The 24,863-nt window shown below is 40.8% G+C and overlaps 1 protein-coding gene across 18 annotated transcripts in view; it reads left to right on the top strand.

Annotated features, from left to right (window-relative positions):
* ZBTB20 (zinc finger and BTB domain containing 20) overlaps window positions 1-24,863 on the top strand; it is a 479,626-nt gene that overhangs the window by 123,473 nt on the left and 331,290 nt on the right. The window lies entirely within an intron of this gene.

The raw sequence follows: 24,863 nt of genomic DNA, 5'->3' as shown, positions 1-24,863 counted from the left end.
ATAGATTGTTATAGGAATAAAATATGAAGTAAAATATGTGACAGAATTAAATCCATCAGTTCTAATAAAGGAAACAGAAGAAAGCAAAGAAATATTGGACTCTTAAATCCCATTAACCAGGCCAGAGAGAGAATGTGTTAAAAGGGAGCTGCGCTGTATCTTTTTTCATTGTTTGATGAAATAATCTTTTTCACCCTTTAAGTGGTGTGTTTAAAAATCCTGGTATTTCTGAAACAAAGAGAATACACAGCCACCGAGCTAGCTGGTTTTTATACCTTCCTTTTCTGAGTATTGTCCTTCAGTACAATACAGAGCCATTTCTTTGTTCTCACAAGCTAGCAGTTAAATTGTATGTAAATGTATGCAAATTAGATGCTGTCTAATAAAGAGAGTCATTAGATGGAAGAAATATTTAGTTTAGGGGGAAAAAAGAAAAGAAAGCAGGTGTATTTTGCAATAGAAAAATGTAAGATTGCAAAAGCCTCTCAAACTTTGGGTTAGAGCTTTTTATAAAGCCATTAAAATATCTTCTAAAAGACTTGCCCTACTCCTGGTCCCTTTTTTAACATGATTTTTATGTACATATATGTGCACTTCTGTGATCTTTTCATAAAGCTCACACTGGCTGTGCTGTATATACGTACTTGAGCAAACATGTAAATACTGTATTTGTAAATGTATTACTTTAAATCATATAGCTTGGAATTGACACATGTGCACCTTGTATTAAGGTGTGGTTTTTTGCTTACTGAGTCTATACAGGTGGAATTCAGGTGTTAAATTTAATTTTCATGGATTGATTTATTCAAAATATGCTCTGACTGGATACCTTCTCACTAAATCATCTTCCTCCATTTTAGCAACCCCCTGCTCAACAATTTTAAAGCTTCCCCCCCCCCTTTATTTATTCACTAAATCTCAGTGCCAGTTGTGTTTCCATTCTTTCACTTGCATTTTCTACCATGTAATCTCTTTTGGGGTATGGACCTGACTTAAACCTGAGGCACTGGTGACCTTTCTAAACACAATGAAATCGCAGCTTTTCTGTCGGATGTCAAGGTGCTAAGATGCTAGGAACGTGAAGCTTTGTGTCATCCAAAGCTGGAGAGTCCATACCTGTGGACTGAGCACTCAGCATCCATATAGGCTCCAAAAGATTTAAACTTGATGAACCTTATGTTCTTGCCACTTCAAGACTTTAGTCTCTCTGCATTAGAATCTGTAGTCCCACTTTTTCAGCTCTTCTGTTTGGGTGGATCAGTAAACATAGATGACATGGCTCAATTATTCTGAAGTCATTGTTGTGTTTTGTTTCCGATGGTCAGTTATCATCGTTCAGGCAGGAAGGCCTATAGCTGTATGTTGGCTGGCATGGTTTTTTCCGTTGCAGTTTTGCAAGTCTGGAAGTCTAAAGACATATATGTATATGTGTAGAAAAGATATGTATATAAAAATAATGTTGTTTAAATATTTACATATAAAGCCAAGGGATTGGCTTCCTTCCCAGAATTACTGGAACTACCTTCCCCAGGAACATTTGGACTTGAAAAATCTGTACAGCAACACTTTTCTTCCGAAACTAAGCAACTTGTGAAATGAGGGACTCGGTCTGCACCCTTTTCTGCTCGTGTGGATTTCTTTAGCTTGGGGTGATGGAAAGGCCTCTGTGCATGGGTAATAAATTTCCAGCTGATTATGCCAAGTTTCTCTTTCATTTCTCTTTCGCCGCACAGTTTCTCATCAGCTAGTTCTATGAGAAACTCTGGCACAATGGGAACGTTTTTGTCACTGTTCTAGGAGAGGTCCATGCAGTGTCTGGCAGCAGCAGCAATTCCTGTCTGGACAGCTGCAGGGCAGGGAGACTGATCGCTCAGAACAAACTGCCTGCCTAGTTGCTCAGTGTCCCAACTGTACTGGCTGAGCAGCCAGCAGAGGAGCCGTAACATGTGTCTGCTACCCACTGGGAAATGTTGGCAGGGTCATTGTAAGGAGAGGTCAGGGTTTGGCAGGGAATATTTTGTGTGCTCTTGAAGGTATAATAGAAAATGTAAGATGAAGATTGCTCTATGGGCAATGCAGGGAAAATCAGAGCTGTAATATCAGGATGCTAGAGAGAGATGAAGTTAATAAAGTGAGGAGAAAACACAGGCTATCTTGGTGACTAGGAGGGATGAGGTTGCATTGGCTTACCCACTCACCTGGGGCGCTGCTCTTCTAGGCTGCCTGGCATTGAATGTCCAGGAGAACTGAGTCACTAGTGATGCAGACATTAGGATTGAAGTTTTCACCCAGTTTGTAGCCTAGCTAGGTGCAGCTACACAGGTTCTTCAGACCTTGGGAGGTGGTTGTTAATCCTGAAACCCTAAATGGCAGATTCACACTGAAGACAGGACGGGGTAGCAGTCAAAGGAAGTACATTCTGTCTCTCACATCCTTGAACAGGTTGCAAAATATACATACATACACACACACAAGAATAAAGATCCAATGGGGGAAGATTGCTGCAGGCTTAGGGACAGGAATCTGATTAATTCCATGTTCCTTTCCAGACTTCCTGTGGTCTGGAGTAACTGTTTAGGGCAGGAGAGGATTCTGTACCAACGTACTTTTGAGGATACGTGTCTTACTGCCTTGCCCATCTTGACAATAACAATAATGCATCTTTCCTTGTGAGCACATATGCATTTAAAAATGTGAGATTCTGTGTCCTATGATAATGAATCCAAAAGCAGTGCTGTAGACAGACATCGGAATTGGCAGTCTATCTTCTTGGACATCATCCTCATAAGGTCTTTGGCTGCAGCGAAGAAAGGCACAAGGAAGCCTAAGTTGTAGTAGTGGAACAACCAATATTTTCACTAGTGATTTTGAAAGTAAATGAGACTTTTTTAACTTGTGTTTCTCAGGAGCTTGTGCATCTTTAAAAAAAAACAGTTTGAAGAAATAAAATATGCTGCACTAAACTAATCCTAGAGCTAACGAACAGGCATAGGGACTAGCAGCTTTTGCTATTACCTACTGCTTATTATTGTTATTATTATTATTTCTTTTTAATTATGCAAAGTGCTAATCAGTTTGATTATGCACAGTGCTAATCAGGTTAATTATGCAAAGTGCTAATCAGTTATTCTCTAAGCACATGAGGAGAGCAGAGGTGCTGGCAGTGAATGGTGGTTCTAGATGGGGGTAGTCACGGCAGTCATTCCTTATTAAAAGAGGAGTAGGTGAGATGACAGGGGGGTTTGCTTCCATTAAAAAGTAAATAATGAAAAAAAGAAAGCCATGAGGGTTATAGTTCTGGTGGGGTAATGTCTTCTTTCACAGCAAGGCAGACTTTTTCCAAGCCAGCTCATGCTGTTGGTTAATTTCCGTAGGAGTCTGAGTGCGCTGATTTGAGCAAATACATTGCAGAGGAGTGTTATAATGGGTGCGGTATAAGATGCCCCCACTTGATAAGTTGGGCTGCATAAGTAGAAAATCACAAATTAAGGAAGTTTGTTCAATCTACAGTCACCTTTTAAGCACTGGTAAGTAGGATACTGATAATGTAACAGGAATGGAAGTTGATCATATGTTTGTGTGGTTGAAGGTACTGCATGAGCATACAAAATGTGTTTCTTTCAGTGTAATGCCCTCACAAGCTGTAAGAATGTAGGATGCCATCAGTGAGCGTACATTGGGCTGTGTTTCTTCTTCCTCTTTAGCGCTAAATTCTAAACTAGAATCTTGTGTTCCTGTGAAACAGGATCTGTTTTCAGTAAACTATGTTCTTCTGACAATTACTGAAGATGCGCTATGTCTCTCACTGTACTCAGTGTTTAATACTTAACCAGTATTCCTTATTTGATTATGTTTCAGGGTTGGTGTGGGATACATAAGCATTACTTTTTTCAGTTAGTAATGGAGCAGACATTCACAGAGCAGAGAGCTAGTTGCTCATAAAAGCTTTGGGTAAAGCATCTTAAGAGATTTAAGTTCTTAAATCAAAAGACTGCTTCTGTATAAGGCCATCTCTCCTAGAAGGTTGCTCCACCGACAATGCAAGAGATGCTTTCCTTGAGAAATTAATTGTTGAAGGTGCTTATTTATAGGAAGCTGTGACAAATTTTCAAGTATATTTAAGGTAGAAAGTAAAGCAAAGCATTGGTAATTTATGGCTTAACCCAGAGCCTGAAAACTAATTGGATTGCCACCTTGGCTTCGTGACTACTCCACAAGACACTGACCCTCAAAAGAAGTTTACTACCAGATGTGTGGTACGTGTCGATTCTTACAGATTTAGTCTGGTGTTAGAAACCTAGACATACCAATGCTATACTGTCAGGTCTAGTGCCTTAGATCTGAAGGAGGGGAGTATGATGCAAATATTCTAAGCAAGAGTGAGTTACACCAGATATTAGTGTCCTGAGACTTCATATGCTTTCCTGTAGGTTGGAATCCTCTGATGTGAATCAGATCACTGCTGTCTCTAGGTGCTGTTCCAGAAGAACTTGGTCTGTTTACCTCAGGCCTGAATTTGACTTGGAGTAGTCCATTCCACAACCAGACTGCTTCCATAGACTTCCTGTGTTGCTTTCATTTATTGTCAGTGGCTCCATAGCCTGTTTGCTCTCCCGAGTGTGCTCCATTCTTCGCTCATCCGCTCTTTGCTGAGACGCTATAGGAGAGTGTGTATGATCTACCAAAACAGGGGGAAAACTGACTTCTTCATGTGATTCCCTGGCATCACACAGCCTGGCTTACTTAGGTTGCTGTACCGATAGCAAATCAGCAAGTCAGACATGTTCTGGATTATTTCTGCATCTTTTGGAGGCTGGGCATATTATATCAGAAGGGAATTAGTTTTAAAATTACTGTGATGCTTTAGGTATGTTCTTTACCATCATCCACATCTTTTCAAATGGGAGTTTAATCTTGTGGAAGGAGCCCCCTCATAGTTTTCCCGTCCTATGAGTATTTCCCCGTAGTATTTAAAAGCTGTTATAGAGTGTGAGGAGCCTTGAGAGACCAGTAGCATAAATCACACACCATAGTGTTTACATGTTAGAAATGTAAATCTACCTACGGCATAATTGTAACCTCTGTTGAATTTCATCATCTCAGGTGGCTGGCCTTCTGATGAGATGAGGAGCTAGAAAGGAAGAAAACCTGCATTCTGCTCCCATTTCTACTGCTTTCTTTGTAACCCTGCTAAATTGCACTGCCTTGCTCTGCTTGAGCTTTTCTTGATGGTAAAGTGTGGATAATGATAGGGACCTAAAGCAGTGTCCTATGGGGAGTTATTATCTGTGTTATTAAGGAGCATCAGCAAATCTTGTGATACCGTGTAAATTAGTCATAGCACCAAAATAGTTTTTGTATTCCTGAAAAGTTAAGTGGAAGGGGAAAACTCTTTTCCTTGACATTAGGCTAATGGGTCCGTGACAAATGAAGAAGACCCAGTAAAGAAATCTGTGCCTCCTGTGCTTTAAGAAGTGGGTCTCAAGTGAACAGAGATTCTATTTGCTTGTATGGCAGAAAGTTATACTGCTTCAGAACTCCTTTTGCATCTTCTTGAGGACCTGGTCTTCAGAGCTAACAGGCTAACTGCTAACTGCTACTCATTGTATCTCATTGTGGAGCTCTGTGTGTCTGCTCATTGGCATTCACACAACCAGGAGTTGGTGGGAAATTAATAACAAAAAGATTTTAAATGTTCAGCTTGACCTTTCAAAGTTACTGACCTGCATTCAGGTTACAAACACGCAGCAATTTTCTCTTGAGATGCAAAGGCTCTAAATGTTAAATCGGTAACTCGATCAGACTAGCAGCTCTTCTCCTCTCTGTTCACTCGTGCCCAGCTGCCATGACTGGAGTAAAGGAACAAGAAAACTATCTAAACACATCCATATCTTACTGTGACACAAGTACTTGGAAGAAGCCCCACTGACATAAACTAACGCGAAGTGACACTTTGTTTAAAAGGTTGTTTTGAATGTCTTCTCCCATTGATCTTCTGCAAGGGAGATAAATAAACACTGTGTGTGGTGCAGCCAGGCTGAGTATTTTTGCTCCTACGAGTGTTTATACATTCTCTGGTGGTTGTTTGTATTGCTGTTTGTTGACTGTAAATTCCAGACCTGTATGTTTGTAATGTATACATCTGCAGGAGCGGTGCAGTTTGGGGAGCATGGTCAGGGTGGTGATTTTTATGAACACAACCAGATGAATAGTGGGTGGGTTTTTTTTTTCCCCTCTTTCCAGAGTACTGAATTAGTCTTTGTGCTCCCAGTGAAAGAAAGAGCTGCAGAGGCAGAAGCTTTAGTTAAGCAGGACCTTCTGTGCTCAGCTTACTGCAGGTAGGTAAGCAAGGAAAGCCACGTAAGGACTTGTCTGGTAGGAATCAAGTTAGTTTAGCTTTTCATCTAATTAAGCAGCAGATCTGTTGGGCTCTCAGTTTGTTTGGTGATGATAAGAATGATGCATGTTTTCTCTCAGGAGCAAGTAACTGAAGTTGTAACAGATGACAGAATCCCTGGTGGCAGAGATCCCTCCTGCTGCCCCTCTGTTCCTCTTTCACAGTTCTTTCCCTTGGCTTTGAACAAAATCTTCCTGTTTTTCACTTACTGTTGTTGTCAGCATCTCAATCCCTAGAATGGTAGGAGTGTGTAGAAGATAATGGCAAGCGATGCAAACACTTCTTCATCCACCAAACTGAATGGCTGTAGCTTCCTGAGCATAATCTTACTTATAAGAACAGTTCAGCTTAATCAGAGACTATTTCTCCTAAGAGGAATTTTCCTTAAACCTGTGCTTCTGTTGTGTTTGTGCAAGTTAAAATTGAATGTTTCTGATGTTCCAAATTGTTTAAAGACTGCCTGGTGCTTTCCTTTTTACTCTCTCATGCACGTTATCTACATTTATGAGCTGCAGATTCCACTGTCTTGCAGTTACCGTTACAACCACCTCTCTCATTTGCTTATAAGTTTTAACTATTTGTAGTTAGGTGAATTACTTTTAAACATAATTTTCAGGGAGGGCTGCATCTGCTGCAGGTGTGCTGTTTGCAGATCTGAGCCTAGAGGAAAATACCTGGTTTTGCCCATGCTAAAACGCTGTAATAACATCTTCTAATTGTTCTTGTGCTGTCATGGTTTGGAATGATGCTTTGAAAAACATCAACTCGATGACCTTTTTGACAGGGAGGTATTTTTTCCTTCTTGACACTTGTGCACCTCACCACTCTTACAGTAGCTGTTCCATGAAAATAAGGAAGACCTACTACCATTTTCAGCTGCTTCGTTAACTCGAGGGACAGAATCTGCCTGGTGGGCCTGAAGGTTGCTGCATTGTTGATTGCCATGAAGCATGAGTGTGTTGGTGTGTAGCAGATTCTCACTTTTCATCTGGAGATTTGAAAATCTAGGGAATAAAATACACCAAAAAAGGGGAAAGACTATTTCACTTATCTAAAGTCAAATCTGTGAATTCTTAGAATTAAAGTTGACAGAGCAGCCTGAATTCAACTTCCCTGTTCTTTTCCAGATTTTAGTTATGTGATCACATGCTGTTTTCTGTTCTCATAGTGCATCTAAAGGACCTGGTCTGAGGTTGAATAGAGGTTCTTCAGTAAGACACTGTTTTCCTTAAGATCAATTGCGTCATTTACTACAAACATGAAAAAAAGTTTAATATATGAGGCAAGAGATAGCGGAAAAAAGAAAGGGAGCTCTTATTCTCAAGATTGCAGTGAGAGCATGCATGTGCTTAAAGCAAAAAAATGTGGTTGAATTGAGTTGCTTGTGAAATCCAACATCTTTAGGTGGTTTTAGACAGCATTTCTTTCTCTCACCAGTTCACTTACTCTTTTTAACCTAACCCTTCGCTATTTCTGCCTTAAAAACCTTGTGTTTGTTTTCCTCTAAAGAAAAAATAGTACCGGTAGCAGCAGCCTACCCTGGGCTTGCCTTCTTTCCCATCACGTTGCTGGTATATGAAAGACTTAGTTTCGTTCCCCCCTGCTCCATTCCTTACCATAAAGTAAAAACTTCCTGGATTTTGGTTTCCAGTTGGTAGGAAGCGCACCCAGGTTCCACATTATTCACTAACAAAAGTGCACACAACTCTTCCTGATGCTTTGACAGTTTCGTTGGAGATGCCGCTCTAAGTACAATGTGTCTGTCTGTAGCCAGGTCTTTTTGCTAAGCAGTGGGAATTCAGCTGTTTTCTTGTGAATTCTTCTTTTTATATTTTATTACTATGAAGAGAACACAAAGAGTGCTTGTTTCTTTCTTTCTCTCCCCCCCCCCCCCCCCCTTCTTTTTTTCCTTCCAGTTGACACAATCAGTATTATTTGAAGGAAAAAATTACACACAGAATGGGAAATAGGGTGGGAAAATGTAATAGGATCTGCAAATCTTTTCTGTCTTGTCTGAGTAAATGAGAGCTGATGAGAGGTGCAGCACAATGAGGGCTAGGGAATGCTAGCTGAACTGGTATATAAAGATTGTTTCATTTTGCTTCATTTCATTTTACTGTATTGCATTTGAAAGGGGAAATTGCAGCAGACATGAAAGTTCGCTGTGGAAACACCTTGGGTTGCTGTACCCTTGACGTGAACCTGGGCAAACATGAAAAGGAACCTTAAATAAAGTGGTGTATGAATTGTGGAGGTGTGCTTCTGAAGCTGTTTTTTGAAGAGTGCCCTTTCATGAAGTGTGGCCCTGCCTCTAGGGTTATTCTGCTTCTGGTTTTGATCTCTCTTATTGTCCACTTAAGTTGCCAATGTGGGAAAGGTGTCACTGTGGGGGCTTTTGGTTTTTGTGGTTTTGGTTTTGTTTTTTTTTTCAGAGCCAAAACCATTCTGATTTTCAGGTGTATGTTTTGCAGGATTATGTGGCAATGTAATTTTTGCATGCAGACTTTCACTATTACTAGGAGAACATTTCTTCCCCCATTTGTGTCCACGCTAAAGGTTCATCTCACCTTTTCAAATGAGTATAGAATCATAGAACTATCAAGTCCAACTGTTCCCCAGAACTACCAAGGCCACCACTAACCCATGTCACTGAAGGTCTCATCTGCAAGGTTTGTGAACACCTCCAGGAACGATGACTCCACCACTTGCAGCCTGTTCCAATGCCTGATTACCCTCTCTGTGAAGAGGCTGGAGGAAGGGTGGTGGGTACAGGATGAGAAACGAAGGGAAAGGGTTTTACTTTTCTCCAAGCAAAAGAATGGTTTAATGGCATGGTGTAATACAGCTCTTCTGCTGCTGTGAGCACAAAGGGAAGAACACCTCTCCCTCTTAATGGAGACCTGGCAAGTGTAAGAGTGTCCATAGGAAGTGTGTGTCTCCGGATGTATGTCATTCCAAGGAGCATCTGTTGAAGTTAGTGACTGAAATCTGGGTGTCACTAAGTGCCATGGATTCATGTCACTGTGGTTTTGGAGGTAGAAAGGTTCCTTGCTTTATTGTTTTTTCCATGTAAACTCCATAGGCTCAGACAGGTGAATCTCGGGTAACAGAAGTAAAGTGAACAAAAGTTCTTCCCCCTTCAGGGTAGTGCACAGAAGAGGGAGGCAGTGTTCCTATGGGGATGCTGGAGAGGGACCCTTCATCAGGGGCTGTAGCGATAGGACAAGGGGAGATCGGTTCAAACTGAAACGGGAAGTTCAGGTTAGATACAAGGAAGAAGTTCTTTACTGTGAGGGTGGTGAGGCACTGGAACAGGGTGCCCAAAGAAGTGGTGAATGCTCCATCCCTGGCAGTGTTCAAGGCCAGGTTGGAGAGAGCCTTGGGCGACGTGTTTTAGTGTGAGGTGTCCTTGCCCATGGCAGGGGGTTGGAACTGAATGATCTTAAGGTCCTTTCCACCCCAAACCATTCTATGTTGAGTAGATGTGATGGCTACCCAGTATTTAGCACAGATCTGAGAATCTAAAAGCTGGTTGAAATCTGGAAGGGATTTTGGCTTTTGTTGGGAATGCTGTATGGCAACCAGTCTTTTCTGCCAGTTATTTTAGTCTTTATGCTGTGCAGTCTAAATAACTATCCTATCTCACGTACAATAGTAATTCAAGAAATATCCTTTTTAGTAGAATAAACAAATTTTTGCTGCTTGACATGTGAAATGCTTGCATAGTAAATTCCACAGACAGCCTCTTCCCCCCAATATTGTTTTGTCTGATTATAAAACCTTGAAAGTTTAAAATTGACTGGTTTACTGTAAGAAGCATTAAGTAAATGCAGTCTCTCTATTTTTAATAACAGTAGCTCACATTTCATGTGAGATCACACTAGTCCTCCAGTGTAATTAAGATTATGGTTTTCTTATGCACTTCAAATGCTTGTGATGTACAGTTAATAGTATTTTAAGTATTAGGACACCTCGACAACGATGCCAATGTGGGCTGGTGTCTATCAGCAGTGCAGACACCACAAAGTAAAGGCAATTGCAAGACACTGCTATAATTTGTCTAAAAATATGCATGACAGCAAAGCTTTTTTTACCTGAGTTTAGAAAGTGATAAGGCTCTGAATTAGAGTGAAGCTTCATAAATGAATTGGGCACGAAACGAGATTTTCAAGCTTGGCTCTAAGTCCAGTGTGTATTCAGAGCAAAGTGTGGATGAATATTGAGCATCTTCTGCATCTTGGGTTTTGCATAATGTGTGTACCTCAAGTCTGGTTTCCACTACATAAGTTTGACTGTAAGCTGATATAAGACTGCAGAGGGAGGTTTGGAGAAAAGCTTTGGATGAGTTTTTCTTGTGCGTACATATATGCACACCTTTTTTGTTTGTCGATACAAGTACATCCTCTTTTATTTCTAAGGGAAGAAAATTATATTGAAGATGCCTAAGAATTCCAACAAAATGGCCTGAAATTACCAGAAGCAAAAAACTTCATTTAATTTAAACTGGTGGAAGTTTTCTTGTTTACTTCAAAGAAGTTTTGATTTTGAAATGTTTTGAAGATCAGGGCCAAAGCCTTGGATTCACGAGGAGGAAGAATGTTTCTGACTTGCTTGTTGAACACTGCAACTTATTGTTATATTTAGGTAGGTTTGGATGTAGAGCTGGATCTGTGTTTGCAGCGAGTGTCACCACTCTGTAAATCAGATTAACATCTGAGTATTCTGGTATCTTGGAATGCCTGGGCCTGAGTCTCTGGCATCAAGATTTTGGGAGTCTTGAGATTCAGCTTGGTTGTGTATGGAAGTGTTGGAAGTGAGCCTCTAATCCCTTTCTGAAACAATCCCCTCTAATATGGTGGGACTATCAGAAGTATCAACAGTAATGGTAAAGTTCTTATTTTAAATAACCTCTCCTCCTCTAGAAGGCTGAAGTGCAGCTCGCTTTAGATAAGTATTTAGGGACACAGTAAAGTCCAAGAGGAATATATGGAGCAGATTCTCAATAACCTTCCTTTTCAGCTCATGAGCTAACTCCTGTGCAATGCTTAGCAGTGTTGTGGGGACAGCAGATCTGCAAAATCTCTGGCAGGTAACCCTAAACTAGCCTTTCCCTTCCTTTCTTAAAACAGCATATGCAAATGCTAACCAACTGTTTATTTTGTTCATGCATATTTTTGCCCATGCAAATTTAGGCTGCAGGTTTCCTTCATTACGCATAAAGAGGTGGAATGCCCTTTTGAGTGGGAAATAACAAGAATAGTTTAGTAGCACCATCTTTTCTTCTGTTTTCTCCTAAAACAAGCACCACATAGACTTCAGTGAGACCCTGCATCAGTGAGGGCTGCTGGATTTGCCCCACAGGTATTAACTCATGTCAGTCAGAGAACTTTCTTTGCCCGCTCTCTTTCATGTGGACTGATGGGCCAGGAAGTGGAGCGGTTGGGACAGTCAGTGGGAGAACCTGCGTGGCTTCAACTGCCCATTGGTGGCTGGAAAAAGCGAGCTGGTATTTGAGGGAATAAGCTTTATATCAGAAAGTGATGAGTGAATGGAAATTAAAACAAAAGGGTTGAATATAGAGCTTAATCAGTCTAGCCTGGTATCTCAATAAACCAGGGACAGTTTTTCATGGTGAGTTTGGGGCAGATATCGCAGCAAGTGCCATGATAGCAGGGTCTTCTCCCCACTCCCTCCTCCCCCTCCCATTAAATCCACATTTGGAAGGTGGATGGTGCTGACTCATAAATTAATTTGGGGTAATACATACAGTGTATATATATTTCTGTCACTTTGTCTCAAATTAAACACGAACCTTCTCCCCTGACAAGATGATAGAAAAGTTAATTGCTCGCCCTGGCTTTAAATTGGAATTTGAATTTGCAAAATGCTAAAGGTTTATGAGATCTAAATCATGAGGAGCTTAAATTACATTCCTGTGATAAAATATTAATAAATCAATTAAAACATAAGCCGAGTATAATATTACTTTTTTTGTAGGAACCTTGAACACAATAATTCATTAGAGTGTGCAGTAACAATTATTGTATCTTTTTTAATTTTCTTTTTTATTAGTTTTTTTTTTTGAACTGGGGAAAAGGCAACATCAGATGGGAACACACCACACAATGGTGGAATAATATCCTGGTACCAAATCTAGTCATCTCCTAGTAATGATGCACATACATACAAAAGCATGTGAGGACCCTGCACTCCACTCATCCCATTGTGGTTCCACCATGTAACAAGATTTCCCTGAAAGCTAGGGGCTGTTTTTCCCTTTTCCACCATGGGAGAGAAGGGCAGTAGCACAGGAGGAAGGGAAGAAATCTTATTGCTGCTGTTTCTTTTTGGTTTTCATTTCCAGCTTCTTCCCATGCCATTCTGTTCTTTACTTGTACCCAAGAGAGAGAAAGGAGAAGAAGATTGGTATGATTTAAGTGTCAAAACTGTCAAAAACTCACAGACCCTTCTGTGAAGCTGACCTGAGTTTTGTGTTGGGGAAACCTAGGCTAAAACTGGGTTTTGTTACTAAATTTTCAGTTATGTTGTGAAGAACTCTCGCAGCTCTAATCTTTACATAACCAATTTCTGTGTACTATATAAAGAGCACTTCAGGCACAGTATGAAACTTAGTTATTATTTGAGGAAGGAGGTGTTATGATAGCTCAGCATGAATTTCTTATATGCAAACATTAATACACAAGGAATGCAATTATTACCTATACCTGCATGCCTCTAGTGCCTGTGAAGGTGCGGATTCCTTATTCAAGTGCTTTTTCCCTTCTGTGAAATGACTGGACTGTGTGTCTGATACAGCTGGGCTTGGTAAAGGGTCTAATTGCTATTATTACATTATTTGTGTTGAATTCTTGAAAGGTTATTTAGCACAAATTACGTGTTGGTGCCAAATTGGCAGCTCTGGGGACTGAAATGTGTATCGATGGAGTAGGTACCGTGGCTGAGTGTGCTCTGCCCACACTCCCCTCCACCCTGCAGTTGTGCACAGCCGTCACTGCTGTTAGCATTGAAGGACCTGTGCTTATTTTTGATGGATGCAGGCAAGATGCTTGTTGCGCTCTCTCCTGCGGGTTGTCTGTGCTGTGGCCAAGGGATTTTGGACTGAATTTAGCTAGAAGCCCAAATGTGGTCCCCTCTTAGGGGCTGAGAGGATGATGTGCGGTAGGAAAGGGGTGCGTGGCTGATGCTCCCTGCTCCACCTGCTTGCAGCCTGCAGCCGTCTTGCTCTCAGCAGCACGGGGCAGCTGCCTTTGGCCAGCTGAAAGCAGTGAGGGCCAGAGTCAGCTGGGGAAAGCACTGAGCAGAGATCCAGGAGCAGGTGGTGGTTGTGCTTCTAACCACCTGCCTGAGTAATGCTTCCCTGTGCTGCCCGGGAGCTGTGGCAGGATGCAGTCTTCCCTGGGTATGGGATCCCTGGTGATGCTCCGGGCCCTCTGCATGGCGAGTTCATAACTAGTGGATCCTGCTTTACCGTGCTTCTCGTTGTCCTAACTTGGAGTGACTTCAACTTACAATTAAACCTTGGTTTCCACAAGCTTTTCCATTTGCTGATGGGTCTGTTTTAGTGATGCAGAATGTAATAAAACTTCGTGTTTCTAAGCACACGTGCCGTGTCAGCACTGCTAAGCTCTTCATCAGTATTAAAGAATTGGTTGTTAGGTTTTACATGTGTTGCTTTTCACGACCCCCTTTTTAAGGAGGAGGAGGATGTGGGAGAAGTCACTTTCCACGAGCTCTGAGTCATGGAGCAAGCCAGTGGTGGAGATTCAGGTAGACAACGTGTCTTCCAACAGCCCACCCTTGAACTGAACCTCACCAGAACTGGAGAAATGCCTGTTCATTGGGAAGTAGGTGGTGATCATTGAATATGTTTTAGGCAGAATGAGAAGCAGCTATTGGATGTGATTAGCTCCCTGTGGCTGCCGAAATGAGCTAGTATTTAAACCAGTAAGCTAAAACTGAAGCCTTCAAATTGCCAAGATGGTCTGGTCATCTTCTATTATGATTTTTATAGCAATAGATGGTTAAGTGTTGACCCAGTGCTGTTTATTCATGGCACTTGATAACTGCATTTACTCGAGACATTCTGTACTTACCAAATTCTTTTTTAGAGTGTGACCAAATCATTGCGAGCATTCCTGTAAATAAGTTAAGCCTGGACTACCTGAAGTTTGTGTGTGTGGTTAGGGAGGTGTTCCAGATTTTTCTTGTGTACAGGGATGACTTCCAGCAGAAGCTAAGAAAACTTTTAATGCCAAGTTCTTTGTCAGTGATAGCTTTCTGCAAATCATAGGGGTTATGCTCGGGAAGTGCTTTCTCTTTGGCATGCTGTCCTTGCTGCCAGGGGTGGGGAAGAAGACTTTGTGCACAAGAGCATTATCCTGCCCCTGCACTCCCCAGAGCTGGAAATGTATTTTAGCTGTGGGTGACAGCAGGTGCTTGAGGTGGTGAGTTAGGAGGTGGTGAATTGAGGCTGGCATGTTGGGCTGTAAAAATGGAGAGGAGGGCATGTGCCAGTACAGGTGGTACCCTACAGCTTTGATCATCGTCCTGTCTAAAACCTTCCTTCCCTGTCCCATGCTGGGGTTGCCATCCCTTTTTTTACCCATGCCCCAGGGAGGCAGGCTGCAGACGGATAGGCAGACAGATGCTGCTGTATGGTTTTCCATGCCTGTTGGGGGCACTGAGGTTCTCGCCGACGATGGTAAACATGATTTGGCTCCCGTGCTCTTGTAATCAGGCTTGCTTGGGCTGCAACAGAGATTGCTCTATTGCAGTGCCAGGCCTCTAGCAATACCAACTGTTAAATAATAAACAGGCCCTGGTTGTTGGCAGAGGCTCCCTGGCCCCCCCGCCCCTGCCAACATGGAGTACCCATTCTCTGGGTTTACCTGCCCGCCTGTGCTCCAAAGCACAGACCAGTGCCCATGTTCAGTGGAGGTGGAAGCCGCACAAAGACATCAGTCTCTGTCTAGTCTGCTTGGTTTATTATTCTCCAAGGACCTGGGGTGATATAGCAAACATGCAGTGCTCTGGCAGCATTAACAATGGCTGTGCTGTCATTCTAGATAATATTACAGACTCTTGCCTAATGCATGGGATATTTTTTTTCTGTTCATCTCCCCATGCTCCAAGGTCGTCTTTTTGTTTTATTCTTTTTTTTTTTATTTCCCATTTTTTGGAGGGTTGGGATAACTGGGAAGGGTTAGTTCCTCCTTAGCCATCTCTGTTTTTTCCTGTGAATCAAAAAGATAATGTGTTTAACTGGCTTGTTCTTCTGGTGGCAGCATGGTATTTATCATTTTATTGCATTAAGAAGTATTACCAGGCCTTTTCGATCTAGTTTATGGTTAGAACAGGCATTGGAATGAAGAGCAATCCATTTCAGTGAATGGAGAGACTCCATTATGGAAGTCACTTCACCAGTGGGGAAAAAATACTGCAGGAAACAAGCTCCTATTCTTACCTCAATTTTGGCTACTTCTGTGTTTTCATTTGATTTCTGTATTACTGTGTACACTGTACACATGTGGAAAACAGTGTGTCCTGTTTTATGTGAAAATGAAGTTCACGTTGGAGATAAATTAGGAAAAATATTGTGATACTGTGAAGAAGAAGAGATTATTATACTGCAGAGTTAAAATGTAACCGCATGAATAGAGCGGAGTGTACATATTAATTTCCCTTTCGTTCTCTAAAACCTTGAGTGGAACACAAGCCAGGATTTTCACTTGGTGGGATAATGATTTCGTATTTTTTTCAAACCCATATATGAAATTAATTTTAAACAAAGTGGATTTTTTTTCTCATTCCATGCAATTAAGAAGCCCTATATTTGGAGGCAACTAAATTTCGCATAGTATAGACCGCTTTTGTTCACCTGTGAGGGAGTTTCCTGACCTGTGGGTTAAATATGGTATGGATGCTAAGAAATATCTTTGTGTTTTCAACAAATATTGCACAGTAAAAAGTGTGGTGTTTTCCAGTGTTCTAGGGGGAATTCTCTCTTAAAATTTCCTATCAACTCTACTTGAAACTCCACCCTATATCGTAATTATGGCAGGCGCAAATATAAGGAAGCAAATGTAATTAGTAATCAGACCTGGGAGCCCTGCCCTGTCACTAGCTTTTCATTTCCTCTGTACAGCTTTGCCATTATAGGTCTGAGAACCCTTTAAAGCCCTCACATAATTAGTGTTTAGTATTTAAACTAAGAAACACAAGACTGTGAGGTCTGAGGCACACTGGTGCTGTTTTGTCTTGAAATAGATTGCATAATATCTGTATATCGCTCTATTTTCAATATATGAGTCATATTAAATGCTGCAGAATAAGATGGGAAAACTTGAGTTTGTCTAAATCCTTGGGCCAAATGCCATCATATGGGATTTTCAAAGCATCTAGATGACGTTAGGAGACCGGCTCCCCTTGCTTCCCATGGCATTTGTTTTCCTAGCATACTTGAGCACTACTGAAAATTTTTGCGTGTTTTTTTAATCATCCCTGAAGGCTTTGGCCTGAACAAGCATCTGGCATTTGACGCAGTCTGTGTTGAGGCAGCAGTAATGACTTCTTCCCCTGTTTGTCGTTTGCTCCAGTAGGTCTCTATGGATGGTCTTTCGATTTGTTCTCAATGGGAACAAGTTGGGAGTTCAGTGCTTCCAAAGGTCTTCCAAATATGTGAGAAGTATCAGACAACGAGATTTTTGGTTAACGTTTTACTTCTGAAAGTTGTGAAATTTACATAGTTCAATATGTCTTTTTTCCTAAGAATGTTGAAGTGATGCCAACAGATAATTTTCAGGAGGCTAGAACAGGGCAGCTACAGGTATGCAGGGAGAGGCAGTGCACTCAGGAGATTAATTGAAGTACCTTTGCAGCTGCTATTGTAGAAGCTGGAAACCTTGTTTCATTAAGCAGAAAAATAAACTACAGAAACAGAAGACTCCCTCTCCTTCTTTCTAAAAGTGTTTCCTTTCTTAAAATGCACATTTTTAATCCAGTGGGAAGAGTCTTTTCTTACTGCTGACATACTCCTTAAATCATATTGTTTTCAGGCAGTAGGTAGAGAGTGTGTAGATGAGTGACATTTGCTTGTAACTGTAACTAAAACATAGTTTTAGTGACATCAAAAAAAATTATTCCATTTATAAGCTGAACCGTTTGCAGCAGGTAGAAGGAAAATTCAAAGCTAGAGTCAGCAACGGAAAAAATCTCTTAGCTCTTTCATGCCTGCAGCTGTGCCATCTTAGGCTGTGATTTATTTAGCCAAAAGTTGTCTGATCAGTGCTTGGTCAAGAGAATCACCAGGAAGAACTGGAAGGAGCTGTGGGAGCGATTCAGTAGGTGGTGCTGTTCCCTTGAAGCCAGCTCTGATGCTATGCCCAGCAGGATGTGCAGGGGGTATGTATTTCTACAGCTGTAGTTTTCAGGTAGGACTTGAAAATCTAGCTATTGCCATAAAAATCCCGTTAATGCTTTTCATCAGCTGTAGCAGTATTCTTAGATACATATTTTGATACTTTTGGGAGTAGGGGGTGGAAAATACAGTACAGGATAAAACATAATGGTTTCAAAGTCATGTCATGTGTACTTGAACCCGAAGCTTGAAGCAGATTTCAGGATCTGTGAATTCCAGGAGTCATAACTTGGAAAAAAACCCAAAACAAAAACCCAACCCTATGGCAACAAACAGGGAGATTTTTTTCCTTGCTGTGTGGATAGCATTCCTCCAGGTAGTACCAGACTTGGCTTCCAGCACAAGGTGAAGTTGGATCCAGAATCAGACCCAGAGAGCACTGCAAACATTCCAGTGCTGGGAGTTGCTTGGCTGCAAGTTCTCAGTGATGGCTTTCCACTGAGCTATGCTCTGGTGAAATACAGTCGCATAACTAACAAACAAAGCAACACGTTTCTTCCGAAGACGTAATCGGTGTCTTTCCAAGGTATTCCCAGACTTCAGAATTATTCTTCTCTGAAATCTTCAGAAGCAGTGAAACTTGCTGCTCTGAGCTGGGCATACGTGCATCTTCTCTGAGAGAGCTGCTTTTTGTGGTCACTCAGAACATAGAACTTTAATTCTGTGGGTCACATAAAATACAACATCTGAGATTTCCTTTCATACGGTTTGAGGTCCGAAAGGACTGTTAAATCATCTAGTTTGACTTTCTGTATGTCAGCAGTGATTAGATTTGTCCAGTCACCCCTGTTTTGAACCTAGAGATGCACTGACAGCATCTCTGTCCTGAAAGCATCAGGAGGTTAAAGCTCCTTTCCACTGATAGTTTTGTTCCAATGGTGAATTCCCCTGCTGTTTAAAAAATGTGGGATTCATTTCTGGTTCGATTTGACTTTTCTTTCTTTCTTTCTTTGCTTCATGTTCCAGACTTTGGTTCTTGTTATGCCTTTCTTCACCCAATTGAAGATTCCTTTAGAAAACAATGCAATAAAGAAAAGTAAAAACGCCTTCCCCAGCCTACCCGCTACCTCCTGTTTATGCCTCCAGGGATTGCGTTAGCGATCTTTGCCACATTGCACTGGGTGTTCGTGTTCAGTTGCTTATTTGCTGTGACCTCTAAATCCTTTCCAGAATTGCTGTTTTCCAGGGTGTAGCACACCCCGGATGCACCCGTGCCCAGTCCTGCGGGTACGCTGTATGTTCAGTTTTCCTAAGTCTGTGCCATTACTAAAAAGTTTAATTTGAAAGAACAGAAGCTAGTGCCTGATTCTCCCCATCTGTCATTACTCTGTTTGCCTGATGTTTTATCTGTCTTAGAGTCACCTGGAAGATTTTATCAGGGGTGATATTATAACTTAGGAGTCGCTGATCAAAATGCTGAATGGTGTTGGGGTTATTGCTAATTTTACCTGCATCTTACTAAAAAACATCTGTGTTTGAAGACCCCATAGGTAATATTTTGCTGAGGGTCTTCCATCAGGTAGCTGTTCAACAGATGCTTTCATCGACAGAAGTGGAATATTCTGTAGTAGTGCTAAGTCAATGCTTATAAAACTGTAAATGTTTTTCTAAGCTCTTAGGCTTAGAAAACTTACATACTTAACAAAGAATGAAATCGGGTTTGTTTGCTGAGACTTATTTTCCATAAAACCATGCTGACTAGCATTAATTATTTCCCTACCCGTTAATTCTTTATCAATAAATTCAGTCTTGGGTTGCAACTTTACTGGCATCGGTAGATTTGTACATTTTACTCGCTTCCAGTGTTTTTAATGAGCATGTATTACCAAAAAAACATATATAGGAATAAAGCAAAAATCAAGGCTTAAGGGTACAGCAGTGTAAGCAAGAGTACTTTAATACTTGGATAAGCAGTCTGGAACTTCTCTGTGTAACTGTGGATGGAATTTACTGGTAAGTCTCAGTAACCATAGGCAGAGCAGACAGTGAGGAAGGTCACTAACTGGAATCCTAATCCATCAAAATGCTTGTGGGATTTCTTACAAAAGTTAACCTTGGATCCAAGTTCTTTTATCTTGCATCAAGCATATGTATATGCTCTATGGGCATTGACACACTACCCCCAGAGTCTTCCCTTGTTTGTACTAAAGCTCAAAGAAAACCTTGGTTTTCCTTGCCTGGTCTCTTCTTTCATTGTCTAAAGTTCACAAAGGGAGTCTAGCGGGGAAATCCTCAAAGCACTGCAGAGTTAGATGTGCTGATGAGATGGCTACAAAGCATCTGTGCTGGTGTGGAGGCCAGAGGTTGATGAGTCCTATAAACATCTTGGTGATCCTTTCAGATAGCTTGAGAGGTGATTTTCTTTCCTATCAGGTCTTGAGATGTTTTGCACTTTAAACACCCTCTTTTTGCTTAGTAAGCCTAAAATATTTACCATTAGCAGTAGTCTCCAAATGAAAAATGTTGAAGGGTTCTGCAAGCAAGATTTCATGGGATACTACATCTGGCTGTCCATTGTGTGGAAATCTGCAAGATGTGGATGAGAGCTCTGTGTATAGAAATATCTTAATCATGTATAAAGTAGATGTGTGGATTCTGTTTTGTCTCTAGGGCATGGAGACTTGGCCAAAATTGGGCTGGCATAGATGGCAAAAAAAAAAAAGGAGAAAAAGAAGAATTAGAGTATACCAGAATGACCTACTTAAAAAAAATTAAATTGGAAAAAGAGTAATGGCTTGTAGCTATGGGATAATGGAATTTGGGACACTGGTGACTACACTTCATCCTAATCTTGCTTTTAATTGACAACAGACGTGTTTGTGTTTTATTGCGGAGCGTCTTTGTGATCAACATACATTCGTTGCATGAAGAGCTTATCGTTTTTCTCATGCAGGTCTGAGGAATTGGTCCAGGATTCCAATGTCCAGGTCCAGGATTTCCATTTGTATCCATTTACCTTATATTCTAAGGGAAATTCCCAGTAACTGAAGAAAAAAAACAAACCCAACCCTGTGTCCTTCTCCCTCCAAAAAAATCCCTACTTTTGTTCTAAACACTCAAACTTCCTTTTGTCCAAAGGATGGCATGGGGAAAACCCGTGTTTCTGATGAACATTGTGTGGCAGATTAGTGTGAGCCTTCTTTCTGCATAGTGAAAATGATCATTGTTTCTGGTCCAGCTCTCTGGGTTTTATTGTGATACAAATATTTTAGTTACCATGATGGATGGATTGGAAAAGTTGAAAGAGAATTCAAATTATTTCCGTGTTGTAAAGAGAGAAAAAATTCAGGAGTCTCAAACCTACTCTTCAAGCACTAGACTTATTGGTAGCCATATTCTGAAACTTCATGAAAGCATTCTGTCTTCAAGAGAAGATTCCTTTACCAGGAAGTTTCTATTTGAAAGAGCATCTCTTTTTTAACTTACTGTAGTTTTTCACCCACAAATTTATTAACGTTTCCTCACTCTTTTTGATGACAGTGGCATTTTTTGTCTTGGCCGTTTACCTGTACACTCAGTCCATAAGCGCCTCCACCTTAAAAGTTGATAGTACATTTGGTGAGATACTATGTGCCTTGGGGAGCCTGAATGATTTATTAAAATCCCCACCCTTCATCCCCTTCCAAATACGACAGTCAGAATTCAAAGTGAGAATAATTACACCTGTGCAGTTACGGCAGTTCTGAAAGACAGGGTAATATGAAGACTCCAGAGGAAATGTTAACAATTCTAATAGTTTTTCATAAAAGACAGAGAAAGACTGTCAAACCAGAGGTTTAAACAAAGAATAGGTTAAAATCAAGTAAGAAAGAAAGACTTAAAGGCCATCAAGGGCCAGCTGAGCCCTGGCACTAAGGATAAGGAGCCAGAAACTTGTCTAAACTAGTGGTATCGCCCTAGCAAAAACCCACACATCTATTATCTGCCCCACTAGATGAGTCACAGGGGGACACAAAGGAAAGGAATAAATCTCTTTCACTACCTCTCTCTGAAATAACAAATTAAGCTTGGTGGCTACATTTGACAGTGTTTCATCTGCACTGCACATAGTGAACTATTAGTGCAACTACTGCATTTATACAAATTGAATGGCACGCTATTGTCCATCATCTTTTTCCTTTCCTTTTTTTATCCTTGTTTTGAATAATTCATGGAAAAAATGATCACTTCATAATGCCACAAACTCACAGCAGGCAAAACTAATTTTACATGATATGAAAACAGATTTTATTTATTTAAGAGTAATATTTAAAGAAAACAACAACTTTTTTGACACCAGCTGCTGGGAAATAAATAGAATATTTTATGACAGAAAAAAAAATCCAAATGCGTTAAAAGCTGTTCCTGAGAGATGGATTAAAAAAAAAAATATAGACCTTGGGCAGATAAATTTAAACTTGGTGGTCACTGATGAGATTCTGCTCCTCAGGGGAGTGAAAGGATAGTTTTGAGGAGGAAAGAAAACTTTAGAGGAGTGGTAAGTTGTGTATAAGAAGTTCTCTGAATAGCTGATCTCTGTGTGCTGGTGTCTGGGGGCAAATTGGGTGACAACTCCACAAGACCTTTTACATCCTCTAGACCAGATGGGTTTTTTCCCTGAAGTGTCTGTTGCGTGAGAAGCGAGCCTTGTTTTTGTCTATTTTTTCCATATCTGACCTTGGCTCTTTAGCAGGAGGAAACGCTGAAGAGTTAGGATGCAGTGTTAAAACTCCAGCTTTCTTCTTTTCTTTTCCCTTGGGCTGTGCTGCCAGAGGTATTCTGGAGAAGGGGGAACTATAATAAAATAACAAGAATCTGTTAGTGGTGCTGCGTGATACTTTTCCTTTGCTTTCTGGGGAAAGAGGATGGAGAGCTGCCCCGCAGTGCGAGGGGAATGGAAGCAGACAGTGCTCAGTGTCAAGCCTCTCCCCTTGGTGCAATCTGTCATCTAGTGTGGGGCTCGGCCGGGTGCCACAGGCTCTCCTGGTCTTCATCCTGCCTTCCCAAGAGTCTGAGGAGTGAGCGGGTCGGTGCCTGGTTCCAGCAGCATGGGGCAGGAAGGAGGATGTGGAGAGCAGGAGGAAAGCTGTGCGATGTTTTAGCGCAGGAGCGGTTGGAATATGCCGTTGGTAATATAAATGGTGTTTATTGCATTTTCATGTAAAATTGTTTAACTTAAAAACTCTTAGTGACAGAGGGAATGTAAATCTGGGGCTGAGAGCCTGAGTCACCAGCAGAAGTTTATTATTATCCCTGATAACAGCTGAATTCCAGCCTTCCTGTGTGCTATAAAATGGGGCAGTTTTGTCTATTATTGGCGCCGTGTGCACTGCTATAGTTAGGGGTTTGTCAGCGGTTCAACTGTAAGCCCCTGTTTTCACGGGTTTATAAGTCAACTGTTAAAAATTCACTCCAGGCTGAAACTTGGCACACAAGATGAAGTCTCTGCAAGTTATGCTGAAACTTAGGCTGTCCTCAGGCAGCTTCCTGACAGTGTTAAAAGACACGAGGTGTGCGTAAAGCTCGTCTCTAAAGACAAGAGAGAGCAAGGACAAGGGCCTGGCGTTTTCATTAGAAATGACACTGTGGTTGGATTCTGGCTTGCTTAGAAGCAGCACCCTTAGGCTCCTCTGTATGTGTCCTAAATTTGGAAAGACTTGTATTTAAATTTTATGTAACTTATCTGTTCTCCTCTTTGTTAGTTTTACATGGAGGGAAAATTCATCAATCCCTTTGTGTCCCTTTATTTATATGGGAATTAAATGCACTGTTATTTTGCTATGTTTTGAGGTTTAATCATCATTTAATATTTCCATTTAACTAGCTGCCATTAATACTTGTATAGAGTTTGAGTGATATAACATGATCTAAGTATACAAAGTATTTTTTTTATTTAATACTTCCAGTAATATAATACAAGAGATGGATTTCAAAGCCGTGATACAGTTGTAACTGCTGGGTAGTTATAATGATGCAACCTTTGCTCTGACCCGATGTCATCTGGTACAAGGCATGCTGTAATCATGTGAAGAGAGCATGGTTTGGTGTATTTGTGTGCTCTTGTTCATCAAAGTGTGAGGATCAACTCTTTTTTTTGAAGGAAAGTTCATTTTTTCAAACCTGTTGGACGCTTTTGTGGAGTTGTCATCTTGAAAGTAATGCTGTCACGTTACTTTTGATTTTGCAGTTGGTCATAGTGTTCAGGGAGTACCTTCAGCACTGCAGACTGGCAAGAATCCTTTAAAGGAAGGACGGGAATTGCGATAACTCTTCATGTGATTATACAGATTTATAAGTAGATAGGTTCATTTTTCCCAGGTCAACTTCAGATTTCACAGCTGGACCTTTCTGTTACATCATAATCAAAAGCTTGGGCAAAATATTATGGAAGAGAAGGTTTATTTAAAGTTGACTGAGAGGCAAAGGGTAAAAAAAAATGGGTAGGTTAAAAACCAGGCTCTGCAAAATACCCAAAGCTGGTGCTTTTCTTGCTATCATTAGTAAATACAGGTATTAAAAAAAAAAATGTTCATACTTTGCACATACAATGTTATTTAGAATATTTTTCAACACTTGACCCATTAAGGGTTTAATTCTTGGCTTATATCTGTTGACTAAAGAACAGCACTAGAAATGAAATCGGCTCAGTGAAACAAATTCTCTTAGGCTGTGACAAATCAGAAATAACCCTGGATGTTGATACAGGTGTCAATGTTCTGGATTTACCCAGGCATGTATCTAAACTCAAAATCTGGCTGGCTATCTAAAATTTAGGAGTTTCAGTTTGTGTTGTGAGGTGGCAGTTGGTTGACATCAATGTCCTTTTGCAGGTCATCTGTTCTGTCCACTAACATCCATGCCTGCAAAAACATTTCATTACCTTCATATCCACCATTCTTGATGGATGACTTTTGTACCTAACCTTGATAATCTCTAGAGAAAACAGTTAAATACAGTCTTCTGGGATTTGTTACCAAGTATTTAAATAGCTTATTGCATTGGAAATAGTAAATCCATGTAATGAATTGTAACTAGCAACAAGTCTGAGGT

Source organism: Pezoporus flaviventris, unplaced genomic scaffold (assembly GCF_033815535.1).
Source record: "Pezoporus flaviventris isolate CSIRO_AGI_PZ_B2104156 unplaced genomic scaffold, CSIRO_AGI_Pfla_v1 ptg000015l, whole genome shotgun sequence".
In the NCBI taxonomy this organism is placed as follows: Eukaryota; Metazoa; Chordata; class Aves; order Psittaciformes; family Psittacidae; genus Pezoporus; species Pezoporus flaviventris.
This window is presented reverse-complemented; position numbering and strand designations above follow the sequence as displayed.